This window comes from Oncorhynchus mykiss, chromosome 6 (genome assembly GCF_057628025.1).
Source record: "Oncorhynchus mykiss isolate SJ-2025 chromosome 6, ASM5762802v1, whole genome shotgun sequence".
NCBI classification, from domain to species: domain Eukaryota; kingdom Metazoa; phylum Chordata; class Actinopteri; order Salmoniformes; family Salmonidae; genus Oncorhynchus; species Oncorhynchus mykiss.
The window spans coordinates 46,585,103-46,608,387 of NC_143027.1; the positions used below are offsets into that span (position 1 = coordinate 46,585,103).

At 42.3% G+C, this 23,285-nt stretch overlaps 1 protein-coding gene across 4 annotated transcripts in view; it reads right to left on the reverse strand.

The window, feature by feature from the left end:
- LOC110526044 (protein prenyltransferase alpha subunit repeat-containing protein 1) overlaps positions 1-23,285 on the reverse strand; it is a 67,138-nt gene that overhangs the window by 16,551 nt on the left and 27,302 nt on the right. The window contains exon 1 of one of the 4 annotated variants that reach the window (XM_090238038.1): positions 830-960. The exons of the other annotated variants lie outside the window; for them this stretch is intronic. The gene's annotated coding sequence lies outside the window, so the exon portion shown is untranslated. Of the gene's footprint in view, positions 1-829; positions 961-23,285 lie in introns of those variants that run through there. 4 annotated transcript variants of the gene reach the window in all.

Here is a 23,285-nt window from a genome sequence, read left to right on the forward strand (position 1 = left end):
AAGGAGAGGGCTAGGTAGAGGGTTTGCCCCTACTTCTTTTTCATAACCCGGACAAGTATTTCAAGTGCCCTCTTGCTCTGTTTTGCGGCATGCTTGAGCCTTGCCCTCTTGTCCTCTTCAGCTGCCGCCGTCTTGCTCTCCTGAGCACTTCCAGATGGCTGACAGCCATACCCGAGATGTGATCTTCGGGCTTCCAGCAGACTCCGCTGCCACTGGGTCTTGTCTACTGTTCCTGCAGACCTGATGTTTCTGCAGAGCCTTCAGTCCACCTCTCCAAACCTTGCATCCTCCAGTTTAAACATCTCCACTGCGGTCTTCTGCCTGGTCTGCAGGGTGTAGTTCACAGTCTGTATTGCATTGAAAGTTGAGATGTTCATGTTGGTGCTTCATGTATCAATGATGTCGTTCATCCAGCTAAATGAAGATTCAACCCTGGGACCATGAAAGACAGAGAGGGCACCTTTCACAACATTACCCAGGGCTGGATACAGTGTCTGGGCCAAGACATGAGCCCACCACTCCTCCATGTCATCTCCCTCCGTGAAGCTGGCCAGGCATGGATCAATGTTGTATCGCATGATCTCCTAGTGGAGATCACTGTCGGCAGGTGAGAGGTGGCCCAACATTGCGCTCAGCTTCTTCAACTGGATCGCTACCTGCGAGTTGCCTCTCAAAATCGGGTCCATTGAAGCATTGAAAGGTTTCAAGCTGCTTGTCGTGGAGCATATGTACCAACGTCTGGCTACCCTGTGAATGTAAAACAAACTGTTGTGAAATACAACATTATATATACAAGTGTAGCCATCAGTCGCAGATAGAAAATACCCACCTGGGAAACCATTACGTGTTCCATCAGAATAGGCAGTACACCCACGTAAATGCTGAGTTGTAGGTCAGTTGTAGTGCCCTCATGCCACACATGGTCACTCTTCTTTCTGTCTTTTCCTTGCTGTGTCATACCTGTGAAAACAGAATTAGTAAGTTAAGTGTAAATAAGGTACATTTTTCCATTACAGACCACAAAGGGAAGCACAGCCGAGAGCTTCCCAGTGACACAAGCCTACCAGACGAGCAAAAGTACTTCTATGCTAGCTTCAAGGCAAATAACACTAAAACATGCATGAGAGCACCAGCTGTTCTGGATGACTGTGTGATCAAGCTCTCCGTAGCAGATGTGAGTAAGACTTTAAACAGGTCAACATTCACAAGGCCGCAGGATGATCAACTGGCAGCCTTCACTGACATTTTCAACCTCTTCCTGTCCGAGTCTGTAATATCAACATGTTTCAAGCAGACCAACATAGTCCCTGTGCACAAGAACACTAAGGTAACCTGTCTAAATGACTACCGACCAGTAGCAGTCACGTCTGTAGCCATGAAGTGCTTTGAAAGGCTGGACATGGCTCACATCAACACCATTATCCCAGAAACACTAGACCAACTCAAATTTGCATACCAACCTAACAGATGATGCAATCTCCATTGCACTCAACACTGCCCTTTCCCCACCTGGAGAAAAGGAACCTATGTGAGAATGCTATTCATTGACTACAGCTCAGAGTTCAACACCATAGTGACCTCAAAGCGCATCAATAAGCAAAGGACCCTGGGACTAAACACCTCCCTCTGTAACTGGATCCTGGACTTCCTGACGGGCTGCCACCAGGTAGGTAACAACACATCTGCCACGCTGATCCTCACCACAGGGGCCCCTCAGGGGTGCGTGCCCAGTCCCCTCCTGTACTCCCTGTTCACTCGTGACTGGACTGCCGGGCAAGACTCCAACACCATCATTAAGTTTGCCGATGACACAACAGTGGTGTGACATCCTATAAGGAGGTGGTCAGAGACCTGGCCGTGTGGTGCCAGGACAACAACCTCTCACTCAACGTGATCAAGACAAAGGAGATGATTGTGGACTACAGGAAAAGGAGGACAGAGAACTCCCCCATTCTCATCAACTGGGCTGTAGTGGAGTAGGTTGAGAGCTTCAAGTTCCTTGGTGTCCACATCACCAACAAACTAACATGGTCCAAGCACACCAAGACAGTCGTGAAGAGGGCACAAAGCCTATTCCCCCTCAGGAGACTGAAAAGATTTGCCATGGGTCCTCAGATCCTCAAAAGGTTCTACAACTGCACCATCGAAAGCATCCTGAGGGGTTGCATCACTGCCTGGTATTGCAACTAATCGGCCTCCGACAGCAAGGCACTACAGAGGGTAATGCGTACGGCCCAGTACATCACTGGAGGCAAGCTTTCTGCCATCCATGACCTATATAACAGGCGGCGTCAGAAGAAGGCCATAAAAATGGTCAAAGACTCCAGACACCCTAGTCATAGACTGTTCTCTCTGCAACCGCACGGTAAGCGGTGCCGGAGCGCCAAGTCTAGGTCCAAGAGGCTTCTAAACAGCTTCTACCCCCAAGCCATAAGACTCCCGAACATCAATAAAATGGCTACCCAGACTATTTGCGTTGTCCCCCCTCCCCATACCCCCTCTTTTACGCCACTGCTACTCTGTTATTATCTATGCATAGTCACTTTAATAACTCTACCTACATGTACATATTACCTCAATTACCTCGACTAACCGGTGCCCCCGCACATTGACTCTGTACCGGTACCCCTGTATATAGTCAAAATCAAATCAAATGTATTTACATAGCCCTTCGTACATCAGCTGATATCTCAAAGTGCTGTACAGAAACCCAGCCTAAAACCCCAAACAGCAAGCAATGCAGGTGTTGAAGCACAGAATGCTGTACTATGGGTTCATTATTGCTATTTTACTGCTGCTCTTTAATTGCTTGTAAGTAACCATTTCACTCTAAGGTCTGCACCTATTGTATTTGACGCATGTGACTAATAACATTTTAACATAGAACTAGTGATGATCTTCACCTTTTCTGTTGAGGTCCTCGTGCAAAGACTTGATCCGCGCATGTGCCTTCGCGCTCGCGTGGTGTTTTTTATAAATGTGTTCAAGTGGATCCTATTACAGCTCCTGGTCTTCGTTGCTTGGGAACCCATAGTACAGCATTCTGTGTGTTGAAATGCTGACATCATATGCAGACAGCCAGCGATGGGGCACAAACCTCTGAGGATTGGAGGCAGGGATGTTCAGGTACCGGCATTTAACCTTAAGGTACATCACTTGACAAAAAGAGAGAGACTATGAAATTATAAAATTCCATACACTGCCCCTTTATTGTTCTTTGTCATTTAGGATTGCACATAAACACAACAGATTTGGAATAAATTCAGTATGATGAATTCATGAATAAAGATTTAATTCATTGAGTGATAAGTAAATACCAAACTTTAAAATATACTTGTTTTTACTTGATATGGAGACCGCTGATGATCAGTGTGCTGATCATTGAAGAGCTGCTCAAGGTGGTGGTCGAAGGGCTCTGCAAACTTCTTTGCTGCATTGTGGATGTGATGACAGGAGACTCCATCAATGTCGAGCAGGTTTGGAAGGATCCTTGTCTCGATACCGGTCTTGCTACCTCTCATGATGCTACAAGAATGTTATGGTTGAAGAAGTCGCAGAGCACGCTGTCCAAGCTGACGGCATTCACCTTTATGACCTCCAGGGACCCCAAGTGCTCCACCACCACCTTTCCCATGCCAGCATGGAGAGGACCTTCAAAAATCAAACCAAACAAAATCAGTTATTTTGTCAAATGCACAGTAAACAGATGTTGACTGGACAATTAAATGCGTTCTACTTGCGCTCTCCAAAAGTGTAAGATAAGATTAAAACAAGATACAAGTAGTGCAAATAGAGTGAATAGAATGCCAAATTGATAAGATAACAATAATTAAATATGAGAACAACCTTTTTGTTGCTGTTAGATGTGGTCTCATCCAAGTTCAAAGAAAAAGGAAACCTCGGGTATGAGAAGGTCCTTTCGGAGAAGGTCCGCCCTAGGCCATTGACCATCTTGTCGGATGCCGCTGTTCTCGAGAGCTTCATCCTCTCCAAAGCCACCTCGTCAACGGCAAGATTTTGCACTAGCTCAACAATTACTGGAGCAATAGCAAAGGGGAGGGAATGCTCTGCTAAGACACCAAGGACCACAGCCTATGTCATGACTTGCCCCCCTGGATCAAAGGTGCCGGCTAAACAAACGTTTCTCAAGACCCTCCTCTCCTAGGGGAGTTGGCCAGTTTTATGACGGTCATAAATACCTTGCAGGAACTGTCTCTCCCTGGCCATGCAGTATTGAGGGGAAATAACCCTTTGTTACAAGCAGATTCTTTCCGCTAAAACTACAACATCCAAAAGTGGATAATGAAACAACATTCCTAACACAAAGAATGTGGGAAATGGTCAGGAGGGACTTAAAGAACAATCATGTAAGCATTTATTGTTTGGTGATATCATTAAAGACGTTATAACGGAAACATTGTAACTAAGAGTTTCCAATGTATGTCAGAGTTACATCTAAATGTTGTAAAACTTAGATAATTAAATATGAAACTATTTGTGAGAAGATGAAATGTGATTTTAGTCTTCGAATTGAGATAATTGTTTTTCATGTAAAGTTTTACCCAGTCAGTAACCATGCCCACATGAGCACAGACATGCCAAAAGGATGGAACGCCCTTTTTCCAGAGTGCTTATAAAGGACTCCTAACGAAATTGACATTAGACCAGAAAACGTGGAGCAGTGGCAGGGTTGCTACTGGCGTAAGGACATGGTGATCTTTGGTGGACAACCAGAGACTTACACAACCAGAGACTTTCTGTCAAATTTTTCTTAACAGACGGATCGGGCGATTTCAACAGAGAAAGACGACAGACATACAAGCATAAATATCAGGGATGCAAACTGGTGAGGGACCAAAAAGGTGGCACTTGTTTTGCACTGAAACATGCAAAGAATCCCTGCAGGGGGAAATGCATGTTTCAACTAATTAAACAACATATGATCAAGAATAGAATATGATCTACATGATCAGTCTCTGTGTGCAAAATAAAGTGGTTAATGTGACCCTAACTCACAGCTAAAACATTTAAAGAAAGCAATCCAATTTAATTTGTTGCCTAGACTCTTCCAAGGATCGGGCAATTTCAACAGAAAAAGACAGACATGCAAGCGTAATAATGTACATTGCATTTCCAAATCCGAATGAGCGGTTGGTAGGCTGCCAAATATCTATACTGACGATGAGCGTATTATTCAACTGTACGTACGATAGTTTAATTAATTTGTCTCTCCTTCTCCCGCTCTCTTTCCCCACCCCTTTTCATCGTGTAACAAGCTGTCATATCGGTTTAGTACACTAGGGACTTTTCATTGCATTATGTTAGTAATCAACGTATAATCTATCCTCTGTGTGATTATTTAGTTAGTAAATAATTAAGCCAATTTGTGTATCGCTGAGCCATCAAGTAGACTAGGGTTCGTGCAGATTTAACAGATTATGCGACATTCAGAATGAGACTGATATGAGGAAATTATTGACTGCTATGATATCGAGATTGATATTTGAGTTAATACGGGAAACAGTAACTAATTAAACAAACTTTTCCTGCGGGGCCCCAGGTTACTAATGAGTTAATTGTTACATGATTAATTTAATCACGTAATAATTACACAGTTAATTATTCGATAAATAGCATGTCATTGCATTAATGATAGTCATGTCACAACACCTAGAAGACACAAATTAGGAAATTACCTAAAAGCAGGCACACTACATATCTTGTGTAAATTGCTCAAAAGTGTTTATTTCACCTACACTAAAGGTTCTCAAATAGTGATGCTAATGACCTAACACACGTACCTCTACATTTGCTATGCGGTCGACAGTGGGCATAGGAAGCTGAGCCTCTTGTTCGATAATCTTCTCTGGCCCCTGGTGGAATGGTGCTGGTGGTGGGCAGTATCTGGGCAGAATCTGGGCTACACTGCACGTTATTACATTGTACACAGTCTACCTGTGCTGTTCTACAATGTGCCAGAAGAGCATGAGACCCTTTGTTGGCATAAATGATCTATTTCAGGCAGAGTACACCTGGCATACCCCTTTTTATCGACCTTATTGAAAAACTGAGAAAGAGGGAAAGTGTGTGGTGTTCCTTTCACCTCTATAGTAGAGGTTGACCGATTAATCGGAATGGCCGATTAATTGGGGCCCATTTCAAGTTTTCTTAACCTGTTGCGACGAGCAATCCCGTATCCGGGAGCGTAATTATAGCCTCAAGCTCATTACCATAACGCAACGTTAACTATTCATGAAAATCGCAAATGAAATGAAATAAATATATTGGCTCACAAGCTTAGCCTTTTGTTAACAACACATCTCAGATTTTCAAAAAATGCTTTTCAACCATAGCTACACAAGCATTTGTGTACGAGTATTGATAGCTAGCATAGCATTAAGCCTAGCATTCATCAGGCAACATTTTCACAAAAACAAGAAAAGCATTCAAATAAAATAATTTACCTTTGAAGAACTTCGGATGTTTTCAATGAGGAGACTCTCAGTTAGATAGCAAATGTTCAGTTTTTCCAAAAAGATTATTTGTGTAGGAGAAATCGCTCCGTTTTGTTCATCACATTTGGCTGAGAAAACCCCCCGAAAATTCAGTCATTACAACGGGAACTTTTTTCCAAATTAACTCCATAATATCGACAGAAACATGGCAAACGTTGTTTAGAATCAATCCTCAAGGTGTTTTTCACATATCTATTCGATGATAAGTCACTCGTGGCAGTTTGGTTTCTCCTCTGTTCAAAATGGAAAAATGCGCGCACCTGGAGATTACGCAACAGTTTCGACGGAGGACACTGACCTGTAAATGTAGTCTCTTATGGTCAATTTTCCAATGATATGCCTACAAATACGTCACAATGCTGCAAACACCTTGGGGAAACGACAGAAAGTGTAGGCTCTCTCCTTGCGCATTCACAGCCATATAAGAAGACATTGGAACACAGCGCCTCAAATCTGGCTCACTTCCTGTATGAAATTTCATCTTGGTTTTGCCTGTAGCATTAGTTCTGTGGCACACAGACAATATCTTTGCAGTTTTGGAAACGTCAGAGTGTTTTCTTTCCAAAGCTGTCAATTATATGCATAGTCGAGCATCTTTTCGTGACAAAATATCTTGTTTAAAACGGGAACGTTTTTCATCCAAAAATGAAATACTGCCGGAAATACAATACAATACAATCGGAAATCAGTATTTTGGTGCGCCGATTTTGCCTATTTTTTTTAATATATTTTTTTAGACCTTTATTTAACTAGGCAAGTCAGTTAAGAACACATTCTTATTATCACGGACGGCCTAGGAACGGTGGGTTAACTGCCTTGTTCAGGGGCAGAACGACAGATTTTCACCTTGTCAGCTCGGGGGATCCATTCTTGCAACCTTACAGTTAACTAGTCCAATGCTCTAACCACCTGCCTCTCATTGCACTCTACGAGGAGCCTGCCTGTTACGCGAATGCAGTAGAAGCCACCTAACCATAAACACCAATGCCTTTCTTAAAATCAATACACAGAAGTATATATTTTTAAACCTGCATATTTAGCTAAAAGTAATCCAGGTTACCAGGCAATATTAACCAGGTGAAATTGTGTCACTTCCCTTGCATTCATTGCATGCAGAGTCAGGGTATATGCAACAGTTTGGGCAGCTTGGCTCATTGCGAATTAATTTGCCAGAATTTTACGTAATTATGACATAACATTGAAGGTTGTGCAATGTAACAAGAATATTTAGACTTAGGGATGCCACCCGTTAGATATGGTTCCGTATTTCACTGAAATAATAAACGTTTTTTTCCCCGAAATGATAGTTTCCGGATTTGACCATATTAATGACCAAAGGCTCGTATTTCTGTGTGTTATGTTATAATTAAGTCTATGATATTTAATAGAGCAGTCTGACTGAGTGATGGTAGGCCTCAGCAGGCTCGTAAGCATTCATTCAAACAGCACTTTCGTGCTTTTTGCCAGCAGCTCTTCGCAAGCACAGCGCTGTTTATGACTTCAAGCCTATCAGCCTAATGGCTGGTGTAACCGATGTGAAAAGGCTAGCTAGTTAGCGGGGTGCACGCTAATAGCGTTTCAAACGTCACTCGCTCTGAGACTTGGAGTAGTTATTCCCCTTGCTCTGCAAGGGCCGCGGCTTTTGTGGAGCGATGGGTAACGCTGCTTCGAGTGTGGCTGTTGTCGATGTGTTCCTGGTTTGAGCCCAGGTAGGGGTGAGGAGAGGGACGGAAGCTATACTGGCAATACTATTGTGCCTATAAGAACATCCAATAGTCAAAGGTATATGACATACAAATGGTACAGAGAGAAATAGTCCTATAAATATTATATTAACTACAACCTAAAACCTCTTACCTTGGAATATTGATCATATTGTGCACATATTGCACTTTAACTCCTCCAACACTTTGTTTTTGCATTATTTAAACCAAATCGAACATGTTTCATTATTTATTGAGGCTAAATGTATTTTTATTGATGTATTATATTAAGTTAAAATAAGTGTTAATTCAGTATTGTTATAATTGTCATTATTACAAATAAATAAAACAAAATTGGTCGATTAATCGGTATCAGCTTTTTTTGGTCCTCCAATAATCGATATCAGAGTTGAAAAATCATAATCGGTCGACCTCTACTCTATAGTGACATCCAGCTTCACTTAATCGCTGAATCCACTTGTTAAACAAACAATGCCTTATCTTCACCTAATTCCTTCATTCTGAAAACTAGAGGGAAAACATAAAATAAAATTTTATTGGTCATATGGACATGGTTAGCAGACATTAGTGTGACACAAGTGTAGAGAAATGCTTGTGCTTCTAGTTCCAACAGTGCAGTAATATCTAACAAGTAATCTAACAATTCATAGATAGTAGTAAGGTCGTTAGCTAGCTATCGCGTTAATATTTCACTCAGATTTCCATCACGGTCCAGTGAGCAACTAACAATGTTATAGTTTGAGGAACGTTAAGAGTCGTATACCAGTTAATACTATATCTAACGTTAGCTCATCTGATGTTGTAACTTTAACTAGCTAAAGCTAGCTGTCTGACTTTGTTAGCCAGCAAATTTTCACACCATAAACTAAATAATTTGATCAGCTCATGAAGTACACCTTCTCACCTCCATCGTATCCGTTGGCAGACTTCTAAACTACCTCTTCGTTCTCGTCAGGGGACGCGCTGTTGCTGTAACTGGCAAACTGCTTTTCCACTTTTCCACTCTCTCAAAAGCGTGCGCTGATGCTGTAACTAGCAAGTTGGTAGTCTCTTCTCTCTTTAGTCGCGTGCTGCATTCTGTTGTTGTGTGAATGATTGGCTGAGCCTTGGATACAGACAGTATTGCTCCAAACGCGCATCACCTGCCCCCACTCAAACTTTTCTCATCGGATCTACACGAATCACGTAGGTCACCTATTTTGGATTCACCTACTCAATGAACAGGAATTAAATCATCAACATGTATTGATCACATCTTAACTAATGCTGCAGAAATGTGCTTTAAAGCAGTATCCAAATCCATAGGATGTAGTGATCACAATATAATAGCCATATCTAGGAAAACCAAAGATACAAAGGCTGGACCTAATATAGTGTATAAGAGGTCACACAATAAGTTTTGTAGTGTTTCATATGTTGATGAAGTAAAGAATATTTGCTGGTCTGTGGTGTGTAATAAGGAGCAACCAGATGCTGCACTGGACACATTTATGAAATCGCTAATTCCAGTTACTAATAAGCACACACCCATTAAGAAAATTACTATAAAAACTGTTCAATCCCCTTGGATTGATGAGGAATTGAAAAATGTTATGGTTGAAAGGAATGAAGCTAAATGTATGGCAAATAAGTCTGGCAGCCCAACTGATTGGCAAACGTACTGCAAATTAAGAAATCATGTGACTAAGCTAAATAAAAATAAACTATACTATGAAGCAAAGACAAATTATATAAAGAATGATAGTAAAAAGCCTAGGAGCACCTTAAATTACATTTTTGGGAAAAAAGACAACTCAGCTCCATCATTCATTGAATCAGATGGCTCATTTATCACAAAACCCACTGATATTGCCAACTACTTGAATTACTTTTTCATTGGAAAGATAAGCAAACATAGGGATGCCATGCCAGCAACAAACGCTGACACTACACATCCAAATATATCTGACCAAATTATGAAAGACAAGAATTGTACTATTGAATTCCGTAAAGTCCGTGTGGAAGAGGTGGGGAAATGATTGTTGTCTATCAACAATGACAAGCCACGGGGTCTGACAATCTGGTTTGAAAATTACTGAGGATAATAGCGGACGATAATTGCCGCTCCTATTTGCCCTCAGGCCTGGAGGGAAGCTAAAGTCATTCTACTCCCAAAGAATAGTAAAGCCACCTTCACTGGCTCAAATAGCCAACCAATCAGCCTGTTACCAACCCTTAGTAAACTTCTTGGGAAAAAATGTGTTTGATCAGATACAATGTTATTTCACAGTAAACAAATAGACAAGACTTTCAGCACGCATATAGGGAAGGACACTCAACGAGCACGGCACTTACACAAATGACTGATGATTGGCTCAGAGAAATTGATGATAACATTATTGTGGGGGCTGTCTTGTTAGACTTCAGTGCAGCTTTTGACATTTTCGATCATAGTCTGCTGCTGGAAAAACATATGGGTTATGGCTTTACACCCCCTGCTATAATGTGGAAAAATAGTTACTTGTCTAACAGAACATAGAGGGTGTTATTTAATGGAAACCTCTTCAACATAATGCAGGTAGAAGCAGGAATTATCCAGGGTAGCTGTTTAAGCCTCTTGCTTTAAAACAAATCTTTACTAACAACATGCCACTGACTTTGAGTAAGGCCAGTGTGTCTACGTATGTGGCTGACTCAACACTATACACGTCAGCTACTACAGCGACTGAAATGACTGCAACACAAAGAGCTGCAGTTTGTTTCAGAATGGGTAGAAAGGAATAAGTTAGTCCTAAATATTTCAAAAGCTAAAAGCATTATATTTGGGACAAATCATTCACTAAACCCTAAACCTCAACTACATCTCGTAATGAATAATGTGGAAATTGAGCAAGTTGAGGTGAATAAACTGCTTGGAGTTACCCTGGATTGTAAACGGTCATGGTCAAAACATATTGATACAACAGTAGCTAAGATGGGGAGAAGTCTGACCATAATAAAGCGCTACTCTGCCTTCTTAACCTCTCTAGGGTAGGTGAGACGCTAACGTCCCACCAGGCCAACATCCGGTGAAACTGCAGAGTGCTAACATTCTAAATACACCATTCGTTATATTAAACATTCTTGTAAATACATATATCTTACACCATGTAAATGATGAACGTCTTATTAATCCAGCGGCTGTGTCATATTTCAAAAAGGCTTTACTGTGAAAGCAAACCATGTGATTTTCTGAGGACAGCGCCCCACACACACAAAGTATTACTAGCATTTTCCAACCAAGCATTAGCGTCACGAAAGTCAGAAATAACAATAAAATAAATTGCTTACCTTTGAAGATGAATGTGAATGTTCGTTATGTTTGATAACATTCATTTTTATAGCCTAACACAAAACATTTGTAAAGCGCTTGCGTCGTGATTTCCGTCTCATTCAACTTTGGACGAAGCGTTCGTGGTAATTACACACACAAAACAAACGTTTATCCAGTCATGGTTGGTTTCATTGCAATCCTCTGGATGTTACTAACACAACCATACTTGATGGCGAGGATGCCATGCTGGACTGGTAAGTTCTAATGCTAATGTCGTTGTTTGAAATTAATAATATCAAATATTATTAATTTGAGTTTTTTTAAATAGATTTTCTTATTTTATTTGCAATATATAAAAATATCAACAGTAATGAAATATGTAAAGTACACATTGGCTATACTGTGTGTGTGTGTTCCCTGTACTCTATATATATCTGTTAATTGATACAGGGCTCAAACGTGAAAGTATTGTTACTGATTTAAAAAAAATCTTTCACAGTGGCAGTGATTCTGATTATGAGCCGGCAATGTCTAGGTGTCCATCTCCCTCTGAAGCTGGTTCATCCAGCCGGACCCCCGCTGTCTCCGGCTCCACACCTACCTGGCCATCTAGAGGTGTGAAGTCAGTGACAAAGAAGAGGAGGTGGGGAAGAGAGAAACCTGCAGACAGAGGGCCAGAGAGTCGTTGGCACTTTGTGTTAGAAGATGATGTGGAACCAAATCCACCAGTTTTTAGACCCAAAAGGCAGCCAGGACCTCAACTAGACATGACTGAAGTGAAGTTGTCATGTCTTGTAAACGGTTTCTGACTATCAGTGACCCTTCACGTCAGTGACCCAGAAGTTGATGGGGAGAATTACAAGAAGAGAGGCACACCAAGGTTTGATAGGCTCTGCAAAATCAAACCTCTCTAGCCCAACATCGTTGAGTCCTGCAAGACCTATTTTCAGCCTGCCCAGAACCTGTCCATCGATGAGGGGATGGTAGCCTCAAAGGCCAGAATCAGCCTCAAACAATACATGCGTAACAAACCAACCAAGTGGGGTTACAAACTGTTTGTTTTGGCTGATTCTGTGTGTGCCTACACTTGTAATTTTGCAGTTTGGAAAAACAGTTTTGCTACCGGTAATGGACTGAGTTATGATTCCGTTATGGAGTTATTGGATTTTCAACTGCTGGGGAAGGGCTACAAACTGCTTGTGGACAACTTCTACAAAAGCCCTACTCTGTTTACAGAGCTGAGGAAGCGGGATGTGTGAGCTTGTGGCACTATTTGGACCAACAGAGTGGACTTTCCAAAAACAAAGGTGAACGACATGCCTAAGCGGGCTGAGCGGGGTACCATGCGATGGATTCGTGAAGCTGGCCTGCTCTTTGTAAAGTGGATGGATGCCAGAGAGGTGGTCATGTGCACAACTATCCACAAGTCCTTCAGTGGCGGAGGGAAGGGGATGGACGGGGATGGACCACAAAAGAAATTCCCCATTCCAGCTGTTGTGAAGGACTATAACAAGGGCATGAGAGGTGTGGACCTGTCAGATGCACTGATAGGATACTACAATGTTGTCCACAAGACCATGAAATGGTACAAGACATTTTTCTATCATTTCATTGACATTTCTGTGGTGAATGCCTTCATCCTCCAGAATGAAATGGCCAAGAGCTGTGGACAGCCCCCCATCTCGCAGCTAGCCTTCAGGAAGCTGCTCATCCAGGAGCTTGCTAGCTACATGAAGTCAACTGCAGCACCTTCTGTCCCCTCTACCTCTGTCCCTTCTGCTCCAACCAGTGGTGTTCACCTGTCCAGATTCATCTCTGCAGGCATGAATGTGCCTCAGGGCAAAAAGGGCACAGTAGGGAGACGTCGTTGTGCCCTTTGTCACAGGAAATGCCCCATCACCAGCACCACCTGTTCAGTAAGTCTTTGCTTTACAGCAGAAAGAGACTGCTATGGGCCATGGCACCAGCAGCACAATATTGTGTAGAGGACTGAGGGTCTTCCCAATATTGTAAATAGAAAATGTGTAAATAGTTACCCTTATTATTTGTTTATGGTTCATTATTATTATTTTTAAAATATTTTTTGTATATATTTTTGGGGGGGTGTGTGTTAGAATAGCATTTATGTATTTTGTATATAGTTCTTTCCTTCAAAATGTATCACTGTACCAATTCGGCCACTTGGGTACATTTGTGTGGGACATCTGGGTGACTTCATGCTCAATGTCATGTAGCTCGCTCATTTTTGAAGTTTTCTGTCTAAAACTTTGCTCAGCTATTGTTGCCATCTTATGTTCTTCATCCCCTGCATCCTATCTGTATGTTTGGCTGTTCTTGGTCATTTGAAAGATGATGCAGCAACAATAAAAAACAGAAAACGTATGTTTATTTCCTTGTATTTTCTTCACCCCAGATCTATTGTGTTATATTCTCCTACATTACATTCACTTTTCCACAAAATGCAGAGTGTTTCCTTTCAAATTATACCAAGAATATGCATATCCTTGCTTCTCGGCCTGAGCTACAGGCAGTTAGATTAGGGTATGTCTGGCCGGAAATTGAGAAGGGAGGATACCCCAAAGAAGTTAACACTATCAACAAGACAAGTCCTACAGGCCCTGGTTTTGTTGCACCTGGACTACTGTTCACAAAGACGGACTTGGGAAAATTGCTGGACAGGGCAGCACGGCTGGTTCATAAAAGTATACGGAGAGCTAACATTAATGATATGCATGTCAATCTCTCATGGCTCAAAGTGGAAGAGAGATTGACTTCCTCATTACTTGTTTTCGTAAGAGGCGTTAACAAGCTGAAGGTACCAAGCTATCTGTTTAAAATACTAGCACAAAGCTCGGACACCCATGCATACAAGACATGCCACCAGAGGTCTCTTCACAAAACAGACTATGGGAGGCGCACAGTACTACATAGAGCCATGACTACATGGAACTCTATTCCACATCAGGTAACTGATGCAAGCAGTAGAATCAGATTTAAAAAGCAGGTAAAAATACCCATTATGGAACAGCGGAGACACAAACATAGGCGCACACACACACACACACACACACACACACACAATAACATACGCACTATACACATACGTACACATAGATTTTGCGTTGTAGATATGTGGTAGTGGAGTATGGGCCTGAGGGCACACACTTAGTGTGTTGTGAATTCTGTAATAAATGTACTGTTAATGTTTTTAAAATTGTATAACAGGCTTAATTTTGCCAGAGCCCGGCCAAGGCAGTAGCTAATGGGGATCCATAATAAATACAAAAACTCTGCGTCTCACAAAGACACGGCAGTTGGAAACAAAAATCTAATGTCTAATGTCCATTGTTTGTGTTTCTTGGCCCAAGCAAGTCTCTTCTTCTCATGAATGTCCTTTCGTAGTGGTTTCGTTGCAACAATTCGACCATGAAAGACTGACTCACGCAGTCTCCTCTGAACAATTGATGTTACGATGTTACTGCATTTATTTGGGCTGCAATTTCCGGTTGGTAACTCTAATGAACTTATCCTCGGCAGCAGAGGTAACTCTGGGTTTTCCTTTTCTGTGGCGGTCCTCAGAGCCAGTTTCATCATAGCATTTTTGCAGTACTACTTTAGTGCCTTTAGATGCATGTTTTGGAATATTTTTTATTCTGTACAGGCTTCCTTTTCTCTCTGTCAATTAGGTTAGTATTGTGGAGTAACTACAATGTTGTTAACTTATTTCATCAATCAAGTACAAGAGTGGAGCAAAAATACACAGACCCTTGGCTCTCTGTGGAATGAGTTTGACACGTGCTCAAAGGGATATTACATGTCTGTTTTTTTGTCATTTGTTACCCAACTACCAACAGGTGCCCTTCTTTGCGAGGCACTGATCAACTGAGGGACCTTATAGATAATTGTATGTGTGGGGCACAGAGATGAGGTAGTCATTCAAAAGGCATGTTAAACACAACGATTGCACACAGCGAGTCCATGCAACTTATGTGACATTTTTATTCCTGGACCTATTTAGGCTTGCCATAACAAAGGGGTTGAATACTTAGTGACTGAAGACATTTCAGCTTTTCATCTTTAATTAATTTGTTTAAAAAAAAAAAGAAAAACATAATTCCACTTATGGGGTATTGTGTGTAGGCCGGTGACAAAAAAAAATCTAATTTTAAATTCCGGCTGTAGAACCAGCATTCACCGTGACCATGTCTCAGTGTGACATAATAATCCCTATTCACATGCTACAGGATATAAACAAACTGCTTCTGGAATCCCCAAATGGAACCTCCACTCTCCGGTAGACAAGCACAAAATGCAATTATCTATCCATCTATCTAACCTTTTGGAATTACCTGGATTTCTGCAGAAATTGGTCATAACATTTGACCTCACCTTCATCTAATTCACAAGAATTGACAAAAACAGTGTGCTTAAACTAATAACACACAAATTATTGTATTTTTCTTGTCTATATTAAATACATAATTTAAAAATTCACAGTGTAGTTTGGAAAAAGTATGTGAACCCCATAGGCTAATGACTTCTCCAAAAGCTAATTGGAGTCAGGAGTCAGTTTACCTGGAGTCCAATCAATGAGTTGATGTTCATCAGTCCATGGTAAGACAACTTGTCTATGAATGGAGAAAGTTCAGCACTGTTGCTACTCTCCCTAGGAGGCCGTCCGACAAAGATGAATGCAAGAGCAGAGTGCAGAATGCTCAATGAGGTTAAGAAGAATCCTAGTGTCAGCTAAAGACTTACAGAAATCTCTGGAACATGCGAACATCTCTGTTGACGAGTCTATGACACGTAAAACACTAAACAAGAATGGTGTTCATGGGAGGATACCACGGAAGAAGCCACTGCTGTCCCCAAAAAATATGAAGTTCGCAAAAGAGCACCTGGATGTTCCAAAATATTCTGTGGACAGATTAAACTCAAGTTAAACTAAAGAACACACAACACTGTGTGGAGAAAAAAAGGCACAGCACACCAACATCAAAACATCATACCAACTGTAAAGTATGGTGGAAGGAGCATCATGGTTTGGGTCTGCTTTGCTGCCTCAGGGCCTGGACAGCTTGCTATCATCGTTGGATAAATTAATTCCCAAGTTTATCAATACTTTTTGCAGGAGAATGTAAGACTATCTGTCAGCCAATTGAAGGTCAACAGAAGTTTGGTGATGCAACAGGACAACAACCCAAAACACTGAAGTAAATCAACAACAGAATGGCTTCAACAGAAATACAGCTTCTTGAGTGGACCAGTCAGAGTCCTGTCAACCCAATTGATATGCAGTGGCATGACCTCAAGAGAGGGGTTCACCCCAGACATCCCAAGAATATTGTGTAACTGAAACAGTTTTGTAAAAAGGAATGGTCCAAAATTCCTCCTGATCGTTGTGCAGGTCTGATCCGCAACTACAGAAAATGTTTGGTTGAGGTTATTGTTTCCAAAGGAGGGTCAACCAGTTATTAAATCCAAGGGTTCACATACTTTACCCACTCTGCACTGTGAATGTTTACACGGTGTGTTCAATAAAGACATGAAAACGTATTATTGTTTGTGTGTTATTAGTTTAAGCCGATTGTGTTTGTCTATTGTTTTGACTTAAATGAAGATCTGGTCAAATTAAGCAGAACTCCAGATCCCACCCCGAAGTCTCTCTCTCTCTCTCTCTCTCTCTCTCTCTCTCTCAAAGGGTTCACAAGTGTCTCTCTCAAAGGGTTCACAAGTATCTCTCTCTCTCTCAGGGTTCACATTCTCAACGTTCACTCTGTCCCAAAGGGTTCCCTCCCCAAGGATTCACAAGTCTCTCTCTCACTCTCCCCCAAAGGGTTCACAAGTATTTCTCTCTCTCAAAGGGTTCACAAGTGTCTCTCTCAAAGGGTTCACAAGTGTCTCTCTCTCTCAGGGTTCACATTCTCAACGTTCACTCTGTCCCAAAGGGTTCCCTCCCCAAGGATTCACAAGTCTCTCTCTCACTCTCCCCCAAAGGGTTCACAAGTATTTCTCTCTCTCAAAGGGTTCACAAGTGTTTCTCTCTCTCAAAGGGTTCACAAGTGTCTCTATCGCTCTCAAAGGGTTCGCAAGTGTCTCTATCGCTCTCAAAGGGTTCACAAGTGTCTCTCTCAAAGGGTTCACATTCTCACGTTCACTTGTGAACCGTTGGGGGGGAGAACCCTTTGGGAGAGAGTGAACGTGAGAACGTAAACTCTCTCTCAAAGGGTTCACAGGTCTCTCTCTCAAAAGGTTTACAAGTGTCTCTCTCTCTTTCTTTCTCCCCCCAAAGGGTTCACAAGTCTCTCCCCCTCTTTCTCCACCCCAAAGGGTTCTCAAGTCTCTCTCTCTAAAAAATGAACAGTAAACATTACACTCACAAAAGTTGCAAAATAATAAAGTAATGTCAAATGTCATATTATGTCTCCATACAGTGTTGCAACAATAGTTAAAGTACAAAAGGGAAAATAAACAAACAGAAATATGGGTTGTGTTTACAATCGTGTTTTTTCTTCATCGGTTGCCCTTTTCTTGTGGCAAAAGGTCACAAATCTTGCTGCAGTGATTGCAAACTGTGGTATTTTAGATATTGGAGTTCATCAAAATTGAATATGTTTTCAAATTCCTTGTGAGTGTGTGTAATCTGAGGGAAAGATGTCTCTCTAATATGGTCATACATTGGGCAGGAGGTTAGGAAGTGCTGCTCAATTTCCACCTCATTTTGTGAGCACTGTGCACATATCCGGTCTTCTCTTGAGAGCAAGGTCTGCCTACGGTAAAGCTTTCCTTCATTTTGGGTCAGTCACAGAGGTCAGGAATTCTGCCAATGTGTACTCTCTGTTTAGGGCCAAATAGCATTCTAGTTTGCGCTGCTTTTTGTTACCTTTTTAGTGACAGGGGTCAGTATTTGGAAATTTGGATGAATGACGTGCGCAAAGTAAACTGTCTGTTACTCAGGCCCAGAAGCTAGGATATGCATATAATTGGTAGATTTGGATAGAAAACACTCACTCAAACACAGTTTCCATAACTGTTAAAATAATGTCTGTGAGTATGGCAAAAACCTGAGGAAGATCCATCCAGGAAGTGGGATTTTTTGATGTGGGTGGTTTTCAATTGAATGCCTATAGAGTATCTAATGGGTTGGACACCAGATTTAGCCATTGTTAGCCACTGTTAGCGGCCATTACCTTCTGCACAGGTACCTGCCCTTTTGTTGGCCTGGATAATACTTGCCAGCCTACCAGTATTGGACTGTTTTCTCCACTACAACACCGGACTCCTGCTGTAAACCCTGGACCATTACTCCTGATCATCACAGCTAGCTAGCTGCCACTGAGTGACCCAGCCCCACCTCCTGGCGCACTCAGTGATCACCCGGACTCTACCCATACACGGCTAGAATCCACTGTTTCACCGGTTCCCTGGACCTTTGCATTGGATCATCGCTGCTAGCTAGCTGCTACCAAGTGGCTATAGAGGCTAATGCCCTTGCCCCAAAGCTAGCACCAGTTACCCGCGAGCCAGGAGCATCTCCCAGCTGGCAAACGAAATTACTACAACTACAATACCTCTTTCGCCATCTGGCTTGGACCCTTTGTCGACAAGGCGCCCCGCCATACCACCACAACTGGTCTGGTGACGAAACTCCATCCGCTGTGCCTTCAACCCAGCCTTTACCGGACGTCGGAGCAGACGCTTCCACTTGCCCAGGCCTGCTAACATTAAACGTTGTGTCTCCCGCATGCTAGCGTAGTAAAGACTACCCCGCGGCTTCCCTGCTCCGTCTATTGCTGTTCACTGGACTCTATGATCACTTGGCTACATAGCTGATGCCTGCTGGAATGTTCATTAATCACGGTACTCAATTTTGTTTATATTTGTTTATCTGTCGGCCCCAGACGCGAAATCAGGCCCTGTGTGTAGTTAACCCAACATCTCTGGCCACTCATCGCCATTTTACCTGTTGTTGTTGTCTTAGCTGATTAGCTGTTGTTGTCTTAGCAAGCTCTCCCAAACAACACCTGTGATTGCTTTATGCCTCGCTTTATGTCTCTCTCAAATGTCAATATGCCTTGTATTAGAGGTCGACCGATTATGATTTTTCAACGCCGATACCGATATCGATTATTGGAGGACAAAAAAAAAGCCGATACCGACTAAATCAGCAATTTTTATTTATTTATTTGTAATAATGACAATTACAACAATACTGAATGAACACTTATTTTAACTTAATATAATACATAAATAAAATCAATTTAGCCTCAAATAAATAATGAAACATGTTCAATTTGGTTTAAATCATGCAAAAACAAAGTGTTGGAGAAGAAAGTAAAAGTGCAATATGTGCCATGTAAGAAAGCTAACGTTTACGTTCCTTGCTCAGAACATGAGAACATATGAAAGCTGGTGGTTCCTTTTAACATGAGTCTTCAATATTCCCAGGTAAGAAGTTTTAGGTTGCAGTTATTATAGGACTATTTCTCTCTATGCCATTTGTATTTCATTAACCTTTGACAATTGGATGTTCTTATAGGCACTTTAGTATTGCCAGTGTAACAGTATAGCTTCCATCCATCTCCTCGCTCCTCCCTGGGCTCGAACCAGGAACACAACGACAACATGCAGAGCAAGGGGAACAACTGCTCCAAGTCTCAAAGCGAGTGACGTTTGAAACGCTATTAGCGCGCACCCCACTAACTAGTTAGCCATTTCACATTGGTTACATGAGCCTAATATCGGGAGTTGATAGGCTTGAAGTCACAAACAGCGCAATGCTTGACGCACAACAAAGAGCTGCTGGCAAAACGCACAAAAGTGCTGTTTGAATGAATGCTTACGAGCCTGCTGCTGCCTACCACGGCTCAGTCAGACTGCTCTATCAAATCATAGACTTAGTTATAACATAATAACACACCGAAATACGAGCCTTAGGTCATTAATATGGTCGTGACTCTGCATGCAATGAACACAAGAGAAGTGACAATTTCACCTGGTTAATATTGCCTGCTAACCTGGATTTCTTCTAGCTAAATATGCAGGTTTAAATATATATACACTTCTGTGTATTGATTTTAAGAAAGGCATTGATGTTCATGGTTAGGTACACATTGGAGCAACGATACTGCTGCTCCAGTTTCAACTGTTCTGCCTTATTATTATTCGACCATGCTGGTCATTTATGAACATTTGAACATCTTGGCCATGTTCTGTTATAATCTCCACCCGGCACAGCCAGAAGAGGACTGGCCACCCCACATAGCCTGGTTCCTCTCTAGGTTTCTTCCTAGGTTTTGGCCTTTCTAGGGAGTTTTTCCTAGCCACCATGCTTCTACACCTGCATTGCTTGTTGTTTGGGGTTTTAGGCTGGGTTTCTGTACAGCACTTTGAGATATCAGCTGATGTACGAAGGGCTATATAGATTTGATTTGATTCTGTAACCAACAACGCCTTGGTTTCATGTATGTTCACATCAGAAGCCTCTTCCCTAAGTTTGTTTTATTCACTGCCCTAGCACACTCTGCCAACCCGGATGTCTTAGCCGTGTCCGAATCCTGGTTCAGGAAGAACACCAAAACCCCTGAAATTTCCATCCCTAACTATAACATTTTCCGACAAGATAGAACTGCCAAAGGGGGGCGGTGTTGCAATCTTTTGCAGAGATAACCTGCAGAGTTCTGTCTTACTATCCAGGTCTATGCCCAAACAATGAGATTCTACTTTTAAAAATCCACCTTTCCAGAAACAAGTCTCTCACCGTTGCCGCTTGCTATAGACCACTCTCTGCCCCCAGCTGTGCCCTGGACACCATATGTGAACTGATTGCCCCCCATCAATCTTCAGAGCTTGTGCTGCTACGTGACCTAAACTGGGACATGCTTAACACCCCGGCCATCATACAATCTAAGCTTGATGCCCTCATTCTCACACAAATTATCAATGAACCCACCAGGTACAACCCCAAATCCATAAACACAGGCACCCTTATGGATATCATCCTAACCAACTTGCCCTCCAAATACACCTCTGCTGTTTTCAACCAAGATCTCAGCGATCGCTGCCTCATTGCCTGCATCCGTAATGGGTCTGTGGTCAAACGACCACCCCTCATCACTGTCAAACGCTCCCTAAAACACTTCAGCGAGCAGGCCTTTCTAATCGACCTGTCCCGGGTTTCCTGGAAGGATATTGACCTCATACTGTCAGTAGAGGATGCCAGGTTGTTCTTTAAAAGTGCCTTTCTTACCATCTTAAATAAGTATGCCCCTTTCAAAAAAATTTTAACAAGGAACAGATATAGCCCTTGGTTCTCTCCAGACCTGACTGCCCTTGACCAGCACAAAAACATCCAGTGGCGATCTGCATGAGCATCGAATAGACCCCGTGACATGCAACTTTTCAGGGAAGTTAGGAACCAAAATACACAGGCAGTTAGAAAAGCTAAGGCTAGCTCTTTCCACGATAATAGAACATTTCAATAGGCATTTTTCTACTGCTGGCCATGCTTTACACCCCGGTCAAAAGCCCTGCACCCTCCTTCTCCTTCACCCAAATCCAGATAGCTGATGTTCTGAAAGAGATTCAAAATCTGGACCCCTACAATCAGCTGGGCTAGACAATCTGGATCCTCTCTTTCTAAAAGTACCTGCCGAAATTGTTGCAACCCCTATTACCAGCCTGTTCAACCTCTCATTCGTATTGTCTGAGATTCCCAAAGATTGGGAAAGCTGCCACGGTCATCCCCCTCTTCAAGGGAGGAGACACTCTAGACCCAAACTGCTACAGACCTATATCTATCCCACCCTGCCTTTCTAAGGCCTTCGAAAGCCAAGTTAACAAACAGATTACCGACCATTTCAAATCCAACCGTACCTTCTCCGCTATGCAATCTGGTTTCAGAGCTGGTCATGGGTGCACCTCAGCCACACTCAAGGTCCTATCATAACCGCTATCGATAAGAGACATCACTGTACAGCTGTATTCATCGACCTGGCCAAGGCTTTCGACTCTGTCAATTACCACATTCTTATTGGCAGACTCAACAGCCTTGGTTTCTCAACAGATTGCCTCGCCTGGTTCACCAACTACTTCTCTGATAGAGCTCAGTGTGTCAAATTGGAAGGCCTGTTGTCCGGACCTCTGGCAGTCGCTATGGGGTTGCCACAGGGATCAATTCTCAGGCAGACTCGCTTCTCTGTATACATCAATGATGTCGCTCTTGCTGCTGGTGATTCTCTGATCAACCTCTACACAGACGACACCATTCTGTATACTTCCGGCCCTTCTTTGGACACTGTGTTAACTAACCTCCAGACGAGCTTCAATGCCATACAACTCTCCTTCCGTGGCCTCCAACTGCTCTTAAATGCAAGTAAAACTAAATGCATGCTCTTCAACCGATCACTGCCTGCACCTGCCCGCCCGTCCAACATCACTACTCTGGACAGTTCTGACTTAGAATATATGGAAAACTACAAATAACTAGGTGTATGTTAGACTGTAAATATCCTTCCAGACTCACATTAAGCATCTCCAATCCAAAATGACATCGAGAATCGGCTTCCTATTTCGCAACAAAGCATCCTTCACTCATGCTACCAAACATACCTTCGTAAAACTGAACATCCTACCGATCCTCGACGATGTCATTTATAAAATAGCCTCCAACACTCTACTCAACAAATTGGATTCAGTCTATCACAGTGCCATTCGTTTTGTCACCAAAGCCCCATATACTACCCACCACTGCGA